The 19,693-nt window shown below is 46.8% G+C and overlaps 1 pseudogene; it reads right to left on the reverse strand.

Moving 5' to 3' along the window:
* Window positions 1–14,237: 14,237 nt before the first annotated feature.
* LOC140207427 (probable G-protein coupled receptor 139) lies at window positions 14,238–16,909 on the reverse strand (annotated as a pseudogene).
* Between the last annotated feature and the right edge of the window lie 2,784 nt (window positions 16,910–19,693).

Genomic DNA, 19,693 nt, shown 5'->3' on the forward strand with positions numbered 1-19,693 from the left:
GAGAGAGAGAGAGAGAGAGATTTGAGTCTTCAGGTGAGCTGATGCCGTCGATCTTCTCATTGTCCTTCAAAATCCTTTAAAAGTCATTGACTGTAACTTTAACAAAGGGTACCGGTTTTCTGTGGTGGACTCATGGACAACTCCCCACCAGTCAACCCCTTTCCTCTTTCCACTGCAAGAGCGACAGATCAATCCGCCAGATCGATCCTCCAAAACCCACTTTTCCTGCAGCCACAACAATGCTCATTCAGTGTCCAAACATGTGTCTGAGATCTATCATCGGACTTCCTATTTTACCTTCCCGTGCTGACCATCAACTGTCATTCAAATAACTTCTCCCTCCTCTCTCTGTGAAAGAAATCCAAGCAGGCAAAAATCCTTGAAGAAAGTGTCAACAACCTGCTGAAAATCATAACATCGAGTGTCCATTAAATAACACCACCTTCAGTCACCAGAGCAAGTTACGAGCTGCTCAGTGCTGTCTCCAACTGAGCAGAAATCCTAAAGTTAACCAGTTCTTTCTCGTGCCTTCAAGTGACAGTCCAACAGTTAGTCTTTGTCTCTCTCTCTTTCAAAACAAGATATCGATGTTAAATAACTCTCTCTCTCTCTCTCTTTTCAAAAGCACAGTCAATAGGGGTAATTGAGCACAGTTCATAGGGGTAATTCAGGACCACGTCACACAGGGTACTGATTTGTAACAGGGGACACATGGCGCAGCACCACCCAAACGAGATTTCTGAAGTTTGGCCGGGCTGGGGGGCTATCAGCCCCTATATTAAGCTACTAGCTGAAGTGAGAGTTACATTATGTTAGATGACTGCGTGAATCGCTTCCCACATTCACAGCAGGTGAACAACCTCTCCCTAGTGTGAACTCAATGATGCACATTTGGTTGATGTGGCTGAGAGAATCTCTTCAGAAAGTCTGAGCAGGTGATCAGCCTCTCCCCAGTGTGAACTCGCTGATGTACCTTCAGATAATATGACTGAGTGAATCCTTTCCCACAGTCTGAGCAGGTGAACGGCCTCTGTTCAATGTGAACTCGCTGATGTACCTTCAGTTCAGATGACCGAGTGAATCTCCTCCCACAGTCTGAGCAGGTGAATGGCCTCTCCCCAGTGTGAACTCGCTGATGTAACTTCAGTTCAGATGACCGTGAGAATCCTTTCCCACAGTCTGAGCAGGTGAATGGCCTCTCTCCAGTGTGAACTGTCATGTGTACCAGTAGGTTGGATGACTGAGTGAATCCCTTCCCACAGTCTGAGCAGGTGAATGGCCTCTCCCCAGTGTGAACTCTCTGATGTACCTTCAGATGAGATGACTGAGTGAATCCTTTTCCACAGTCTGAGCAGGTGAACGGCCACTCCCCAGTGTGAACTGACCTGTGTACCAGCAGCTGGGATGACCGAGTGAATCCCTTTCCACAGTCTGAGCAGGTGAACGGCCACTCCCCAGTGTGAACTGACCTGTGTACCAGCAGCTGGGATGACCGAGTGAATCCCTTTCCACAGTCTGAGCAGGTGAACGGCCTCTCTCCCGTGTGAACTTGCTAATGCACCTTCAGTTCAGATGAGCAAGTGAATCGCTTTCCACAATCTGAGCAGGTAAATGGCCTCTCTCCAGTGTGAGCTCGCTGATGCACCTTCAGTTCAGATGACCAAGTGAATCTCCTCCCACAGTCTGAGCAGATGAACGGTCTCTCCCCAGTGTGAACTCGCTGATGTAACTTCAGTTCAGATGCCCGAATGAATCCTTTCCCACAGTCTGAGCAGGTGAATGGCCTCTCCCCAGCATGAACTGACATGTGTACCAGTAGGTTGGATGACTGAGTGAATCCCTTCCCGCAGTCTGAGCAGGTGAATGGCCTCTCCCCAGTGTGAACTCTCTGATGTACTTTCAGATGAGATGACTGAGTGAATCCCTTCCCACAGTCTGAGCAGGTGAACGGCCTCTCTCCAGTGTGAACTCGCTGATGCACCTTCAGTTCAGGTGAGCAAGCGAATCGTTTTCCACAATCTGAGCAGGTGAAAGGCCTCTCTCCACTGTGAACTCGCTGATGCACCTTCAGCTGAGACGAGCAAGTGAATCCCTTCCCACAGTCCGAGCAGGTGAACGGCCGCTCCTCGGTGTAAACTCGCTGGTGAGCCATTAGGTCAGATGACCGAGTGAATCCTTCCCCACAAATTCAGCAGATGACCAGCCTCCGCCCAGTGTGAACTGACTGGTGTGTCCACAGATGGGAAGACCGACTGAATCCCTTCTCACCCACAGAACAAGTGAACGGACTTGCCCAGTGTGAACTTGCTGGTGGATCTTCAGTTGAGATGACCGAGTGAATCCATTCCCACTGTCTGAGCAGATGAATGGGATCTCCCCCCCCCCGTGTAAAATGACGGGCATGCCAGTCGGTCAGATGATCGAGTGAATCCCTCCCCACAGTCTGAACAGGAAGGATGATCGAGTGAATCCCTTACTCCACTTCTTAAATATCTGGACAGAGACAGCAAAACTGGCGTGTTGTGTTCGAGATTCCTGTAGACAAATTCCTTGTCATTTTTAACCTGTAAAAAAAATTTACAAAATCCATCAATCAGTGTTGGACAACCTTTCAGATGAGGTCACTTGAGTTGTCAAGGTCTATTCTGGCATCATATTGTTACAGTGAAGTTCAACACAAGTTGGAGAGAGAAATCATCTTGTAACAGGGCACAGAGCTGGTATCTGGAGTGACCATCAAACTCTCTGATGCTCTTTCTGTCTCTATAAGAATGGGGCATTTCTGCCATCTCCAATCTGTGACCTTGCTCAGTTTGACTCTGTCCATTGGTATTATTCCCTGTTCCCACTGAGCTGCATGGGTTCCTGGCCCCACAGTAACTGAAACACTCACTCAAATAGCCGGCAGTGCATTCCATGCATCCACCACTCTCTGTGTAAAAAAACTTACCCCTGACATCCCCTCGGTATCTATTAACAAACACCTTAAAACTATGCCCCCTCGTGTTAGCCATTTCAGCCCTGGGAATAAACCTCTGGCTATCCACACGATCAATGCCCTCATCATCTTATACATCAAAAAAGGCTCCAACCATAAACAAGAAATTATACATTGCTTTGAGGATTTGTTAGAAGTATACAAAATTATAAGGGTATGAATAGGATAAATGCAAGCAGCTTTTTCCAGAGGTTGGGTGGGATGACAACCCGAGGTCATGGGTAAGTGGGAAAGGTGAAAATTTAACAGGAGTATTTGGAAAAGCGTTTTACAGAAATGGTCGTGAGCGTGCGGAATGAGATGTCAGCACAAGTAGTGAATATGAGCTCAGTTTCACCATTTAAAAGAAGTTTGGATGGGAGCCTGGATGGTAGGGGTCTGAAGGGCGAAGGTCACAGTGCAGGTAGTTGCAGTAGACAGCTTAAATGTTTTTTCCAGCATTGACTAGATGGGCCAAATAGCCTTTTTCCATACTGAACTTCTCCATGTTTCTATGACAGAGAAGCTGGCCAAACTTGTCTGGAAGGGAAGAGTTGGGAGTGACAACGGAGCAGCAACGGCTGGAGTTTCTGGGAGCAATTCCGGAGCTGAGTGACCGATACATCCCAAAGAAGTGGAAGCATTGGAAAGACAGGAGGACACAACTGTGCATGAAATGAGAAGCCAAAGCCAACATAAAAGCAAAAGAAAGGGCAAACAAAAGAGGAAAAACCTATTGGGAAGCTTTTAGAAACCAACAGAAGACGACTAAATATAAAGTCAGATGAGCACAGGGCGTGGAACTATGATATTGTAGTCATTAAATGAGTCTTGTTAGCACCCAATAGTCTGAGGAATTTAGAGGAATAAAATATCTGGGGCCTCAATATCTCTTGAAAGGCAAGTTCCCTGCACCAGTTACCTTTCAACTTTTATTTTGACAGGCACAGACAAACTAGACACCCTCAAAATTTCACTTCTGAAGGCTTCCCACTTACAAGTACTCCTTTGCCAGGAATCAGCCGGTCCCAAACCACACTTGTCAGATCCTTTCTGATACCATCAAAATTGACCTTTCTCCAATTTAGAATCTCAACCTGTGGTCCAGACCTCCTTTTTGCCATATTTACTTTGAATCTCATGGCATTATGATCATTAATTTCTGTCACCAGCCCTGGATCATTTCCTAACAGCTTCTACGTCAGGAATTCTACTTACTGATTAAGGGCACATTTGACAAACTCTACCCCATCTAGTCCTTTTACAGTATGGGAGTCCCAGTCAGTATATGGAAAGTTAAAATCTCTTACTGAATCAACCTTTGTTTCTTGACATGGTCTGCGATCTCTCTACAAATTTGTTCCTCTAAATCCCTCAGATTGTTGAGTGCAACCAAGTACCAATAATGGCTGCAATAACATAATTCCCTGTCCTAAGCTCATCTGGCTTTCCTACGATGCTTCTTGCATTGTGATATACACAGCTCAGCACATTCATCACACCATGCTCAACCATTTGATTGCTGACTGTGTCTGAGGTCTGAACAACATCTGACTGGTGCCAAGAAAACAGACTCTCCCCCATTGTCACAAAAACAAAGGAGCTGATTGTGGACGACAGGCTAACCCCTATTGACATCAATGGATCTGGGGTTGAGAGGGTGAACAGCTTTAAGTTTCTTGGCATAAACATCACCGAGGATCTCACATGGTCTGTACATACCAGCTGTGTCATGAAAAAAGCACAACAGCACCTCTTTCACCTCAGATGGTTGAAGAAGTTTGGGATGGAGCCCCAAATCCTAAGAACTTTCTACAGGGACACAACTGAGAACATCCTGACGACTGCATCACTGCCTGGTATGGGAACTGTACTTCCCTTAATCGCAGGACCCTGCAGAGAGTGGTGCGGACAGCCCAGCACATCTGTAGATGTGAACTTCCCACTATTCAGGACATTTACAGAGACAGGTGTGTAAAAGGGGCCCAAAGGATATTGGAGACCCAATTCACCACAACCACAAACTGTTCCTGCTGCTCCCATCCAGGAAACGGTACCACAACAAAAGGACCAACAGGGTATCATCTTCCACCAGGCCATCAGACTGATTAATTCATGCTGATACAATTGCATAACTATGTTATATTGACTGTCCTATGTACAAACTATTTATTATAATTTACTATAAATTACACATTGCACATTTAGATGGAGACGTAATGTAAATATTTCTACTCCTCATGTATATGAAGGATGTATGTAATAAAGTCAAGTCAATTCAATTCAATTCACCCTCCCCACTATCTGTTCTGTCATTCTGGCTCCCATTCCCCCTACAACTTATTTTAACCACATCACCCCACTCCAACTCTAGCACTAGCGAGCCTTATCACTAGGATATTGGTCCCCTCTTGTTCTGTTCCTCTAACTAACGAATCCCCTATCACCCGTTTGACTTTCCTCTGCCAGGTAATTCCCCCAAAATGTTTCTAAAGTGGTTCCACCTGTTGTTGTGTGGGATGGACAGAAGAGTACTCTTCGATGGCTATTTAACCTCATTCCCCTTCCTGACTCTCACCCAGTTTGCTGTATCCTGCACCTTGGGTGTAACTCACCTCTCTTCATGTCATATCTATCACCCCCTCCAACTCCCAGCTGATCCAAAATTCATCCATTTCAAGTTCCCACTCTGTAAAGTGCAGGGTTACAAGCTGCAGCTGGATGCACATCTTGTCTGTGAGGGCATCAGGGACACTGGAGGTCTCCCCACCTTCCCACCAATGTCCCCTCTAATTTGTCATGACCAGTGTGCACATAAATCTTGTACTGTACATTTTTTTACCCAGTGACAACATGTGCACAGTGAATTTTATATAGAGAGGTATTTATTTTAACAGCTGGCATATCACTGTCAGTAAGAACTTTGATCTCCTCTGGGTTTGATCGAGTTCATCTGCACTCTCTCACAACCTATGTAGCAGGCCTGAAACGGTTAATGAAGGATTTTTTCACCAGAACTTTTGCACATTGTCCATACCTGATTTGCTTGCTAAATGACACTTTAAAAAGTCAGAATTCCAAATATCACTCCACTTCCTCCCACTTGCAAATTCTCCAGCAACTTTTGCATCACCACAATACACACAGGTAACACCAGTTTCTGTATTGTACATAAATATTTCCCCTGAACCCTCCCCCAGGTGACTGACGGTGGTGAACTCAGTGCTGGCAATGCCAATGAATATGAAGGGAAGGGCAGTAGTCTGTCTCATTGGAGTCTGGCACATTTGTGATGTGAAAGCTACTTGTTGCCCAGGACAAAGGTGTTTGATATCATTATGTACCCAGAGAGAATAGGACAAAACATGTTCTCACGGGTAGAAAGTCCAGAACAAGAGGGGGTGGAACAAGCAACAGACACAAAATGCTGGAGGAACTCAGCAGGCCAGGCAGCATCTATGGAAAAGAGTACTAATGCTGAGTTCCTCCAGCAATTTGTGTGTGTTGCTCGGATTTCCAGCATCTGCAGATTTTCTCTGGTTTGTGACTGGAGGCAGAACAAAGGTGATTTTCACAACAGCTGATGTAAAAGATTTTGTTCCCTTTCTCCGAGTTCCCGATCCTTGCATTTAGACAGCTGGAGCTCAGCTCTGTCTGAGAGACCCATCGGTTCCCATTCCCTCATCAGCCGGAAGCTCCCCGGGGCCCGTGTACGGATGGTGGGGCTGAGAGAGAGGGAAGAGAGCAGGACTGTCCCGGGATTGCGGGTCACGGAGTCCGGAGTCACAGCAACTACCCGAAGTCGGTGTTGAAAATTCTCGCCCAAGATACTCGCTTACCTGCGTCCGCTCCTGCTGCCGTTATCCCGAGGCCTTTTGTGTACTGTGCGCATGCGTGATATCCGGGAACCGCAACAATCCTGACGCCTGCGCATTTGATCGGTGCTTCCGCGATGGCGAAATTTTTTAACGCAGCGCTTTATGGGTAATCACGATACCATTAAGTGTATTTGGTTTCATGTCCGTACCTCAGTTTTTTTGTGTGTGTATCGAAAATTCAGTATCTATTTTAACGCAGATGCAGATATGAAACACAAGAGATTCTGCAGCTGCTGGAAATACAGACACGTAAACACAAAATGCAGGAGGAAATCTCCAGTTCAGGCAACAACTAAGCAGAGGAGTACACAGTCTAGGAATGCTGAAGGGGCTCGGCCTAAAAACGTTGTCTATTTATTCCTCTCCACATTTGCTGCCTGATCTGTCGATTTCCACCAGTAAATTGCGGAAATTAACCACCATTTTTCTATGAACCACTTTCCAAATGTTTCTGATCTTTCATTTGTAGCCACATCCCGCTGGTCTGATTCCTCTTCTTCCTCCTCCTTGTAAACTTTAGGTCCCATCTCTTTCTGGAGTCCCAAAGCCCTGACTCAGGCTGGCAACTCGTTGGTTTCTGACTCTACTCCATCGAAGATTCACTCGCTAGTCTGCTGTCAGACTTTAGAGGCGCATTGCAACAACCCGGCTGCCTGAGGCATAGACCTTTGAAATGAGTGAAAGTGACCCAAAACGTTGAAAAGAGTGGTGAAGAAGGAGTTTAAACACCTTAGTCCGGAGCCCTGGGGAACGTCAAAACCACAGTGTGCTCATCGTCTTATTCAGCCTGGAGAAAATCATGCAGGTGATTAGAGGCATTGGTCTTGTGAATAGCCAGAAACTTTTTCCCAGGGCTGAAATGTTTAACACGAGGGAGAATAGTTTTAAGCTGCTTGGAAGTAGGTACAGAGGAGATGTCAGAGCTGAGTTTTTTTAAACACAGTGGTGTGTGTATGAAACCCACTGCCAGCGACGGTGGTAGAGGCGGATACAATTGGTACATGGAGCTTAGAAAAATAGAGCGCTATGTGGTAGGTTTCTTGAGTTGGTTACATGGTCGGCACAACACTGTGGGCCGAAAGGCCTGTAATGCGGCGTAGATTTATGTGATTCTATGGAATTGAAGCGAAATCTCTTCTCCCACGGAGTGGTGACTAGTTGCAACCTGTCATCACAGGGAGAGTGAGAGGGGAGCGGCATGATAGGGCAGTGACAGAAACATGGGCAGTGACCGGATGGACCGAGTGGCCTCTCTAGTGTACATTGTGAGTGTGGTAGAGACAGTAAGTACCTGAGACACGGGATTTGATATAGAACTGATTTATCTTTCACAGATCCACAATATTAAACACCAGTCTAGTTTAAGGCGAACATCAGCAGAACAGACTCCTCCAATGCTCAGTGACCAGGGTTCAGTCCTGGGTGAGATGAGCAGCCGCACGAACTGCAGATTCTGACAGTAACAGTCAGCTGCCTTCAGTCACCGTGATGGTTAAACATTTAACACAGAGCTGATTTGACCTTCCTCCCTGATGTGAATTTGCTGGTGTTGCAGCAGCTGGGATGATTGAGTAAAACTCTTTGCTCACTCCGGACAGAAATGTGGCCTCTATTTATTGTGAACTCACCGGAGCATCACAAGGTGGGTTAACTGAATGAGTCTCTTCGCACACACGGAGCAGGTGAACGGCCGCTTCCCAGTGCGAAGCTGTTGGTGTATCTGCGATGTCCCACCGAATCCCTTTCAAAATGAGAGCCAGTGAATGACATCACACTGCTATCAACGTCATGGCAATGTATCCAATCAGATCACGGACATGGACACGTGACCGGGCTCTCCTTGTAGCGAGTGGGGCGCCGTCTTCTCCAGCATCTCCATCTCCACATTCAAGGATCGGCGGCATTCAAGCGCTGGTGAACTGACAGATACAGCGGGACTAACGTGCTGTTGTGTTTGAGATTCGCATACAGAAATCCTTTGCCTTTTCTACCTGTTAAAAGTTTACAAAGCACGTCAAGTGGGTGAAGGACATTTCAGCTGGGATAATTTTAGTCTCCGTGGTGACGTCTAATAGAAACTCTGTCGCAGCTCAAAACAGTTTGGAGGAACAACACCTCATCCTCTAAATGGCCACAGTTCAGGCATTCGGACACAATATTAAACTCTCCTCAAAACAAAGGAAAAAAAAATCAAACACCAGATGTGCACTGAGAGAAATATCGCGCAAACAGCTACAGTGCACGAGTGTGCACGGCCACGAGACAGTCGTCACTGTTGTCTCGGTTCAGCGCAGAGACGAGTAAACCTGAGAGGGGTTCAGGGGAGCGAGGGAGTGACGGACGCGCTGACGTGTGTCGGGAGGGGAGGGGATGACGGAGAGTGGGAACTGTATAGAGGAGTAAGGGGTTGTCGGAGACGGCGAGGGCGTACGGGAGGAGGGGGTGCCGGAGGCGGGGGATTGTTTGTAGGGATGGGAGGGTGCGACAGATAGGCTAAAGTGTATAGCGAGTGGAGGGGTGACGGAGGCTCTGAACTGGAAACGGGAGAGAGGAGTTCACAGAGGCTGATTGCGGCGCAGGGCAGGTAGGGGTGACAGAGTTGGGGAGGGCTGCGGAGGCGGGTGGAGGGAATGCAAAGTGGTGTAGAGTTGGTAGAAATGGCGGAGAGGGGCGAAGGAATGTCCATCTCTCACCGATTTTCCTTCCCTCTCTGCTCCAGAGGTCGATAAAGGATACACACACAAGTACTTCCAACCTGAAATGTTTGTTGCGCTTTGTGGAGACCCGCTGCTGACTCGCATTGAAAGGAAATGACACGGGGAACAATTGTCTAGTTCGATAACTCTGCATCCTATCCCAGAGAATCCTCCGCAGTAATGTGCATATCCCTGACGTGAGGTGGGTCCTTATGTTCCAGGATCATCCACCCGGCTTCTTCAATGCTATAATAACTTTTATCACTGGCTTTCTGGGGCATTGTTTGTGGTTAGAGAGAACACAAATGCATTGCTGAAGTCCCCAGTAGTGTTATCTGCTGGATCTCTCAGTAACGTGCAGTGTAGCCCCCCAGGCTCTGGAAGTTTATCCACCTTAATGCTCTTTAAGAGATAGGGCACGATCTCCTTACTGGTGCGGTACAAATTTAAAAGGCATTTTCGATACGTACAAGATACTGAAAGTTTAGTCACAGACTCTTCCAGTCGGGAAAATACCTTTCAGCCCAGCTGCCAAAGCGATTGAGATGTACTTTCAGCTGATTCCTTTTTTCAGAGGAGATGGGTGAGACGTCGGCAGACGAAGCGAGTTTAGCTAGTCACCTGGTCCGCATAGATGGGCTCGGCTGAAGGGCCCGTGTGAACGTTAAAAGGGAAGGATCTCGTCCGAAATATCGAATCTATATATCTCAATAAATCCTGGCTGACCTGCTAAGTTTCTTGACATCAACCGAGATGCAACACAAAGCGTCATAGGAAGTCACTCCAGCCTGTGGCCATCAAACTTTACAACTCCTCCCTTGGAGGGTCAGACATCCTGAGCCAATAGGCTTGTCCTGGACGTATTTCTTGCATAAATAATTTACATATTACTATTTAACTATTTATGGTTTTATTACTATTTATTATTTATGGTGCAACTGTAACGAAAACTAATTTCCCCCGGGATCAATATAGGTATGAATATGAATATGACTATGGCTATGAATATGACTATTATGCATTCTGTTCTGGTTAGCATTCGGTAGAAAAGATGTTTTGCGCTGGAAGACTGCAGAGGAGATTCACCGGGATTGCTGGGTAGATGTCATGGGGTGAGATTGGGTTGTGTTGATGTCTGGTGTTAATCTACAGAGGGACCTTGGGATCCAGTTCACAGCTCCCTGACAGTGGCTGCACAGGATAATGGGATGGTAAAGAAGGCGTATGGCCTGTTTGCTTTCAGTAGTCGCGGCACTGAGTTCCAGTGTCAGGGAGTTATGTTGCAGTTTTATAAATCTCTCCTTTAATCACATTTGGCCTATTGCATTCTATTAGAGGAAAATGAGGATGCTTTGGACGGTTAGTAGAGAGGCTTAACAGGATGCTGCCTGGATAAGTGGAGACTGGGTAACCCAGGGTTGTTTTCCCTGAAGCAGCGGAGACTGTGAAAGGCCACACAGAAGAGTCTGGGAACATGGGATGCACAGACAGAGCGGGCAGACGGCATCTATTTTCCCTGAAGGAAGAGGGCATGCATTTAAAGTGAAAGGGGGAAACCGCATCACATACAAGAGAAAATCTGCGGGTGCTGGAAATACAAAACAACACACACACACACACACACACACACAGTGCTGGAGGGACTCAACAGGCCGGGCAGCATCTATCGAAAAAATAAAAGTGCAGTCGACGTTTCTGGTCGAGACTCCTTTACTCCTTTTGCGCACTATCTATCTATCTATCTATCTATCTATTTATTTATTTAATTTCGTGTCATTTAGCATCACTTCCATCCTCTCCTGCTGTAATAAAACAACTTATGTAAGCCAGTGATGTTAACGCTGACTCAGAATGTTTAAAGGAGATGTCCTTTACAAGTTTTTTTTCCCTTCTTATTGTGGCGGCTGTCTGGAAAGATTGCCGAATGTGATGGTGGAGGCCGATTCGATGAAGGTTATCAGATACCACATGAATGTGTAATAATGGAAGGATGTGCACCTTCTGCAGGCAGAAGGAACTGGTGTAGTTAGTCATGAACTTGTCAGTTCGGTTGGTTCAGAGTAACGCAGTGGGCAGGAGGGCCTGTTCCCGTTCTGTACTTTTCCATGCAGGCGACACCACGGCTGTGCGGTGCGTGGCCAAATGGTTAGCGAGTTGGGCTCACGATCTGAAGGTGTTGTGTCTGTGAGCAAGGCACTTAACCACACACTGCTCCAGTCCAGCTAGCTGAAAATGGGTACCGGCAAATGCTGGGGGTTAACCTGGTGATAGACTGGTGTCCTATCCGGTGGGGGGGGGGTAGTACTCGTACTGTCAGTCGCTTCACGCCACAGAAACCGGCGTAAGCACCGGCCTGATGGGGCACAAGGCTCGGGACAGACTTTAATTTTAACTTTTAACACCACAGCTGGAGTACTGTGTGCATCTCTGGTCGCCCGACTCTGGTAGGACGTGATTAATCTAGAAAGGCGCAGAAATAATTCACGAATTTGGTTGCCGGGACCGGAGGACCCGAGTCAAAAGGAGACTGTACAGTGACTGTGCAATGATCCCAACACCGGGGTCGATGCAGCACCGATTCTGCCCTCCGGCACCACAGACCCGGCGGGCAGATTCAATTGTAGGTGACGTTAATGGTGGCAAATGGCACAACTGGTCCGTAATTGAAACGGTGTGACGTAATTCACAAACACCGTCATTGAGTTGTTGTGCTCGCAATAAAAGGTGGTGCGTGACGTAATGACCAGAGTGAAAGGGGATTACGACAAAATCTTGCGAACTCACAGTATATGTGCTCTGATCTCAAAATTTGTACCCGTCCCTGCAGACCTACAGTAGTGATTGCAAAATTAAGAAAAATACATGTGAATTGCCTCCCCTCCCTGAACTCCAGCCACACAGTGACTGTGGGTAGAACTTACCAACAGGATGGGTCACTGTAGTGGAGCTGTATCATAGACTCCAGTAGTCAGCGGGAACCTGAACTCTCACCGTCCAGCTTCCCAGAACCTATGGCAACTTTAATCGTTTCCATCTGGTTGTCTCTCAATGTCCGAAGTTCCAAGCAATAAATACCCAGACTGGACAAACTCTTCCGATAACTCAGACACCCTAGTCATGGCATATTCCTCGAAAATCTTTTCTGCTGCTTCCAGTTTAACCGCGTTCCGCTCTTTTCCAGTCTCTCTCTCTCTCTCTCTCTCTCTCTCTCTCTCTCTCTCTCTCTCTCACACACACACACACACACACACAAACACACACACACACACACACACACACACACACAAACACACACACACACACATACACACATACACACACACATACACACACAAACACACACACATACAAACACACAAACACACACACACACAAACACACACACACACACACACACACACAAACACACACACACACACATACAAACACACACACACACACACACACATACAAACACACACACACACACACACATACAAACACACACACAAACACACACACAAACACACACACACACACACATACAAACACACACACACACATACAAACACACACACACACACACACACACACACACACACACACACACACACACACACACACATATATATATATATATATAGACACTACAATATCGCACTTCTCCAAATCTCACCAGCATCACAGGTGCTCCACTCTCGTTTCATCACGAGAATGTAAGGGGAATAGTTTTTTGGTTTCCTCGTAATGGAAGGAAAGGTCTGTACTTTTTATTAAGCACATAACGCGAACGGGGCGCGTTTTATTCGCAAAATCTTACGAACTCACGGTAAATGTTCGCTGATCCCGGAATTTATACTCGCCCCTTCAATCCCGCAATCGTTTTGTTCCCATTAAGAGGTGGTGCCTGACATAATGACGAGACTGTAAGAGGATTGATATTCTTTTCCTCGTAATTCAGCTGAAGGTTTGAAACTTTTACAAAGCCATTAGAACGACTCGGGCGCGTTTTATTCACAAAATACTGCGAACTCATAGTAAATGTGCACTGATACCGCTAATGGGACCCGGCATTGCAGCCACCGAAAATGCACGTGAATTGCTTCTAATCCCTCAGCTCCAGCCACACAGTGACTGTGGGTAGAATTTACCAACAGGTTAGGTCACTTTCGTGGAGCTGTATTTAGTGGTCCAGTAATAAGCGGGAACATGAACTGTCGCCGTCGAGCTTCACTGAATCTATGGTAATTTTAATCATATCCATTTGGTTGCCTGTCACTCTCCGAAGTTCTAAGAAACTGACGAAACTCTTCCTATAACACAGCCCCCTAGTCATGCCAACATTCTCGAAAATCTTTTCTGCAGTCCTCCCAGTTTAACCACATGCAGCTCTTTTTCAGTCTCTCTCTCCCTCTCTCTCTCTCTCTCTCTCTCTCTCTCTCTCTCTCTCTCTCTCTCCCTCACACACACACAATCTCTCCCAATGTCACCAAACCCACGCGTGCCGCGCTCTCGTTTCATCACCTCATTCAGCCACTCTCTCACGTCTCCCCCTCGCAACCGCGTTCCTGTCTCCCTACCTCCCGCTCCCCTCGCCTCCTATTATGGCCCACAACTCCGCTGTTGGTAATATCCCGGAGCTGCCGATCGGTAGGACAATCTGGCCGGGAATAACACCTAGGATCGGGCGGTGAATCTGGGTTGTGCCTAGGACTCGGCTTTATTAATGACCTGTCGCAACAAGATGATCGGATATTTCACCGCGCTGATCACCTGCTCCCTAAATTTCGACTGAGTCACCGCGTAAATGAATGTGTTCGTGCAGCAGTTGAAATCCTTCAGCACAACCCCGACGAGGTGAAAGATCCATTTGGAATCATTGAAATACATGAATCCTATTCCTTTGATCTCATAATATATGAAATTGACAAGGCACGTCATCCACAGGAGGATGAAGCTGCCGGAGAGGGTGAAGATTAAAACCGCAGACCTCCTCCGACTCTTCATCTCCGGGTTACTGCTGTTCTCGCTCTTGGTTTGACCCCGCAGTGCCTTACGGACCCGACTCGCCACTAAAATGTACCTGACTGTCAGAGCGTTGAACAACAGAATCAGAACGAAAGAGATGAACGGATTTAATACTGTGTCGCGCCAATCGTATGCTACTCATCCGGGGTCAGTGTAAGGATTATCCATGAGTTTACAGAACCACGGTGCATTGTTGATTATCTCTCTGGGCTCCCAGAGGAAGTAGCGGGGACAAACAACAGGAATTATGCAGATGCTGGAAATTCAAGCAACACACATCAAAGTTGCTGGTGAACGCAGCAGGCGAGGCAGCATCTCTAGGAAGAGGTACAGTCGACGTTCAGGCCGAGAAGGGTCTGAAACGTTGACTGTACCTCTTCTTAGAGATGCTGCCTGGCCTGCTGCGTTCACCAGCAACTTTGTTGGAAGTAGCGGGGAACGTTTTTCAGAAAGGACAGCACGCCGGTTGTTGTTACAACCACAGCCGCAGTTTTCCCGGAGCAATATTTTGTTTTCAGCTTCTGGTAACAAATGGCAACAAACCGGTCAAAGGTGAAAGTGACGGTGAACCAGACAGAACAGTATGTGGCTGTAAACCTCAGTACCTCGATAACTCTGCACACAGGGGTAATGCTTAGAAAATTCCACGGAATGTAGTAATCTGAGACTTGACGCAAAAGGACGTCGGTGACAACAGTCAGTAGATCCGCCGCTGCCATGGCCACCAGGTAACGGGTGGCGCAGGAACAGAGGCCGCACTTTCCCCGGGACAGGATCGCAATCGCCAATGAATTCACTGCAGGGAGAGAGAAGAGAGGAGGTACTGGGCATCATTAAACACTTTCTTTGGGAATGGATACAGGTTTCGGTTTCAACCAAAAGTCAGGAGTGCTAGAGACGGTGAACAGCTCCTCATCTAACACCAAACACAGGTCATGCTGTCTCTGAACTGCCTTCCTCACTGTGGGTAATCGTCAGGAGCAACAACGATATGTGCTAATCCAGATTCCAGTTCCTGATGGGAGCGGTTTCACTGATTTAACAGTGACTGACCAGGCCTCTGGAATCTCATCAGCTGACCGGGCCGAAGAGGGATCCAGAGCGAAGCAACACACACAAAGTGCCGGAGAAATGCGGCAGCTTAAGCAGCGATCATGGAGTTGAACAAACACTGAAATAGTTCCGGACGGGTCTCAGAGCGAAAGGAGGAACAACTTAGTAAATGGATGCCGGAGTGCTTCATTAATGGATTAGTTCTACAGCGCAGTTCAATTCGGTAACACTCGTCAGGAGATCTGTGGGCACTGGTTCAGGTGATCAGACCCATTTTTTAACCAACAGTCAGTGAAATCCAACTGTGACAGTCTTCACAAGGAGGAATGAATCACAGGACCAGGTTTTCATACTGATCAATTGCACAGAAACTGTGAACTTCACAATGTAAAACCCTTCCTCCCTGTCTCACTGTCACGGAGCGCTTCCCGTACCCAAGACTGGGACAAATCCGGAGACGGTCCCAATAAATCCCTTCTAGTCACCCCTTCCCGGAGAGCTGCCTGTACCCAGTACTGATACAACACTAGGCAAAATCCCACTGAATCCCTCCGGACACCCTTTCGCGGACAACTTCTTGTCCAAAACATCAGGAAGCTCCAGACGAGGTCGCATCAAAACCCTCCTCGTCACGTCTTCCTATAGAGATACCTGTCTCTGGCACTGGTGCAACTCTTGGCACGGTCCCACTAAACGTCCACTTGTCACACCTTCCTGCAGAGGGGCCTTTCCCCAGCACTAATACAACTGTGGGCAATGTCCTACTGAATCCCTCCCAGTTACCCTTCCAAGAGAGCTGTCTGTATCCAGAACTGGGCCAGCTGTCATCAAAGGACCATGTGTTTACTCTGATAAATAATTCATCAGCAGTCAACACCACAGAGTATAAATAACTCTGTCAGTCAGACATTCCAGTGGCGCTGCCCGTCCCCAGCTCTAGTACCACTCTGGTCAACGTGCCATTGAATGCAAGTGCAAAGTTCGAGTCGATTCTGTGAGTTGGAGGAGATACAGAGGTTTTATTTGACAGAATGGATATCACAGAGGAAATTTGTACAATAATCATCAATTTGGAGAGTTGTAAAATGATCATAAGCAGGTTCACACCGGTTAGAACACAGAAATACCAAACAGGAAATGCTCTGCTCACTCACCGGGAACGCCAATGACGGTAATCAACACTCTCAATATTTCCTGCACACTCCTATACTTATCCAGCATTGTTGACATTGCCTCTGTCGAGTCATTTGTCGCTCTGTGCCACAGGCGATCTCTCGGAATGAAACATTGAGGCAGAACATGTATGAGGTTTTAATACCATTTAGCTACTCCACAGGGACAGATTTCAGAAGATGTAATAATAAAGATTTTTAAATTATTTACAAACCGATTACATCAGTCAAGTGCAATCCCTGAGGTGAGAGTTTGTGATTATTTTAGTGAATTAATTGCGAAACTGAAAACAATTTTGTTTGAAACACCATCAGACCCAACTCTCCACCGCATCTTTTGACAGTGCGACTTTTCTCCATCGATTGAGCAGATCCACTCAGAGTAAAGCAGCCATTCCACTCTGAATTTCCACCAATTGTAATCACAGCTCATCCCACTGTAACCTTATCTCCCAATCCCGATTACGAGCAACTATCCTCAGCTTGTTTGTGTGAAGTGTACCAAACAGTCTCCTGGGTCAAAAACATGTTCAGCACCATTGAGAGAAATATCTCGTCTAAGAAAAGAACCGTGCTGCATGTTGTTTGTCTTACTCCTACATAGTACAGAGGAAGGAGTAGCACAGGAACAGACCTTTTGGCCCACAGTGTCTGTACCAACCATGACATCACATTAAACAGATCCCACTTCTCAACACACGATCAGTCTCCTGCATTCCCTGCCTGACCCATCCTCACAGCAGTGACCTTGAGCTCCTGCGTTCTCTGTTTTCAGAAGTTTTTGACCATTTGTTTGAACTAGATGGACTCAGGAAAATTGTCTAAGCCTTCAAAAGAGTCGTCAATTACAATGCGCTTCCACTCTAAAATGAACCATTTGTCAGACTGAAAATATTCAAGTAGATTGTGTCATTGTATCTTGCAAAATTGTATAGAATAAACTGTCATCACCATTTCCCCAGGAGTATAAACTCTTGCTCCAGTTTGAGTTATAGGTTTTCTATCGAGAGTGTGTCCTAGAAAATGCCTGTTCGTGGTGATCAATAAACACTTTCATATCTCCAATTTCTTCACTGACGCAGTCACAGTCTGAACATCTAGAGATCGTCAGGGAGACATCCCAAACACCAGTGCTTGGGCATCAAACTCTAAGGGTGGTGACTATGTGTTAAACAAACACGACGGAGAGCTGGAGATGCGGATAAGAAAGTGCAGTCGTGTATGGGTGTGCGTCCGATAAGAAAGTTTAGGCACCCTGCATGGTCAGTAGTGTAACCACGCCCCCTCCCCTTCCCTTTAGCAAGTATCACAGCTTGTAAACGCTTTGTGTAACCAGCTAAGAGTCTTTCCATTCTTGTTTGGGGGAATTTCGCCCATTCTTCCTTGCAAAAGGCTTCTAGGTCTGTGAGATTCTTGAGCCGCTCTTGCATGCACTGCTCTTTTGAGGTCTATCCACAGATTCTCGATGATGTTTAGGTCGGGGCACTGCGAGGGCCATGGCAAATCCTTCAGCTTGCGCCTCTTGAGGTAGTCCATTGTGGAGTTTGAGGTGTGTTTAGGATCATTATCCTGTTGTAGAAGCCATCCCCTTTTTATCTTCAGCCTTTTCACAGACAGTGTGATGTTTGCTTCCAGAATTTGCTGGTATTTAATTGAATTCATTCTTCCCTCTACCAGTGAAATGTTCTCCGTGCCACTGGCTACAACACAAGCCTAAAGCATGATTGATCCACCCCGTGCTTCACAGTTGGAGAGGTGTTCTTTTCATGAAGTTCTGCACCCTTTTTTCTCCAAACAAACCTTTGCTGATTGCGGCCAAAAAGTTCTACTATTTCATTAATCCACAGGACTTGTTTCCAAAATGCATCAGGCTTGTTTAGATATTCCTTTGCAAACTTCTGAAACTGAATTTTGTAGTGAAGACGCAGGAAAGGTTTTCTTCTGATGACTCTTCCATGAAGGTCATATTTGTTCAGGCGTCGCTGCACAGTAGAACAGTGCACCACCACTCCAGAGTCTGCTAAATCTTCCTGAAGGTCTTTTGCAGTCAAGCTTGTGTTTTGATTTGCCTTTCTAGCGATCCTACAAGCAGTTCTCTCGGAAAGTTTTCTTGGTCTTCCAGACCTCAACTTGACCTCCTCCGTTCCACCGTTCCTGTTAACTGCCATTTCTTAATTACACTACAAACTGGGAAAACGGCTACCTGAAAACGCTTTACTATCTTCTTACAGCCTTCTCCTGCTTTGTGGGCATCAGTTATTTTAATTTTCAGAGTGCTAGGCGGCGGTGAGGAAGGGGCTGACCTCACCCGCCAGGATATACCTATTCAGGATCTTACATGAAGCTAATAAATCCTAAGCAACGGCAATGGAGTAGCAGATTTCATGACGCATGCCTGGTGATAATATGGTAGACATGATTCTGATTCAGAGATGGGAAGCTGCAGAGGCACAGGTGGATAGAACGATAATAGTGTACAACGGATTGTCAGCAGACGGGGGCAAAGGCTCCAGCAGGAAAATCAGGGTCTTATATGACAGAGGTGTGTGTGGATGCGCGCTCTCGCTAGTGTGTGTGGGTGCGCGCTCTCGCTCGTGTGTGTGCGTGCGTGTGTCAGGGCAAGCACGTTGGTTCGCTGGAAAATTGGTCTAATGAGCTCTGCCGCCTCCGACGACGGAATCAAACGAGGCGGCCCAGAGACCGGGAAGTGTGTTTCTGTCTCCAAGTGTAACAGAAGGCAGATGCGGTTCTCTCGCTATGGCGCTGCTGCCGTTCCCAGCGCTTGTTCTTTGTTCCTTCATAACTGCTGGTGCGGGTCTCTCGGACGGTTCGTGGTCAGAGAATCAACAGAACGGCGGGTGCATGTAGGAAAGAAGATTAGTTTGCAAGAGAAGATCTTATTGAGCCGAG

The sequence above is a fragment of the Mobula birostris genome, chromosome 13 (genome assembly GCF_030028105.1).
Source record: "Mobula birostris isolate sMobBir1 chromosome 13, sMobBir1.hap1, whole genome shotgun sequence".
Lineage (NCBI taxonomy): Eukaryota > Metazoa > Chordata > Chondrichthyes > Myliobatiformes > Myliobatidae > Mobula > Mobula birostris.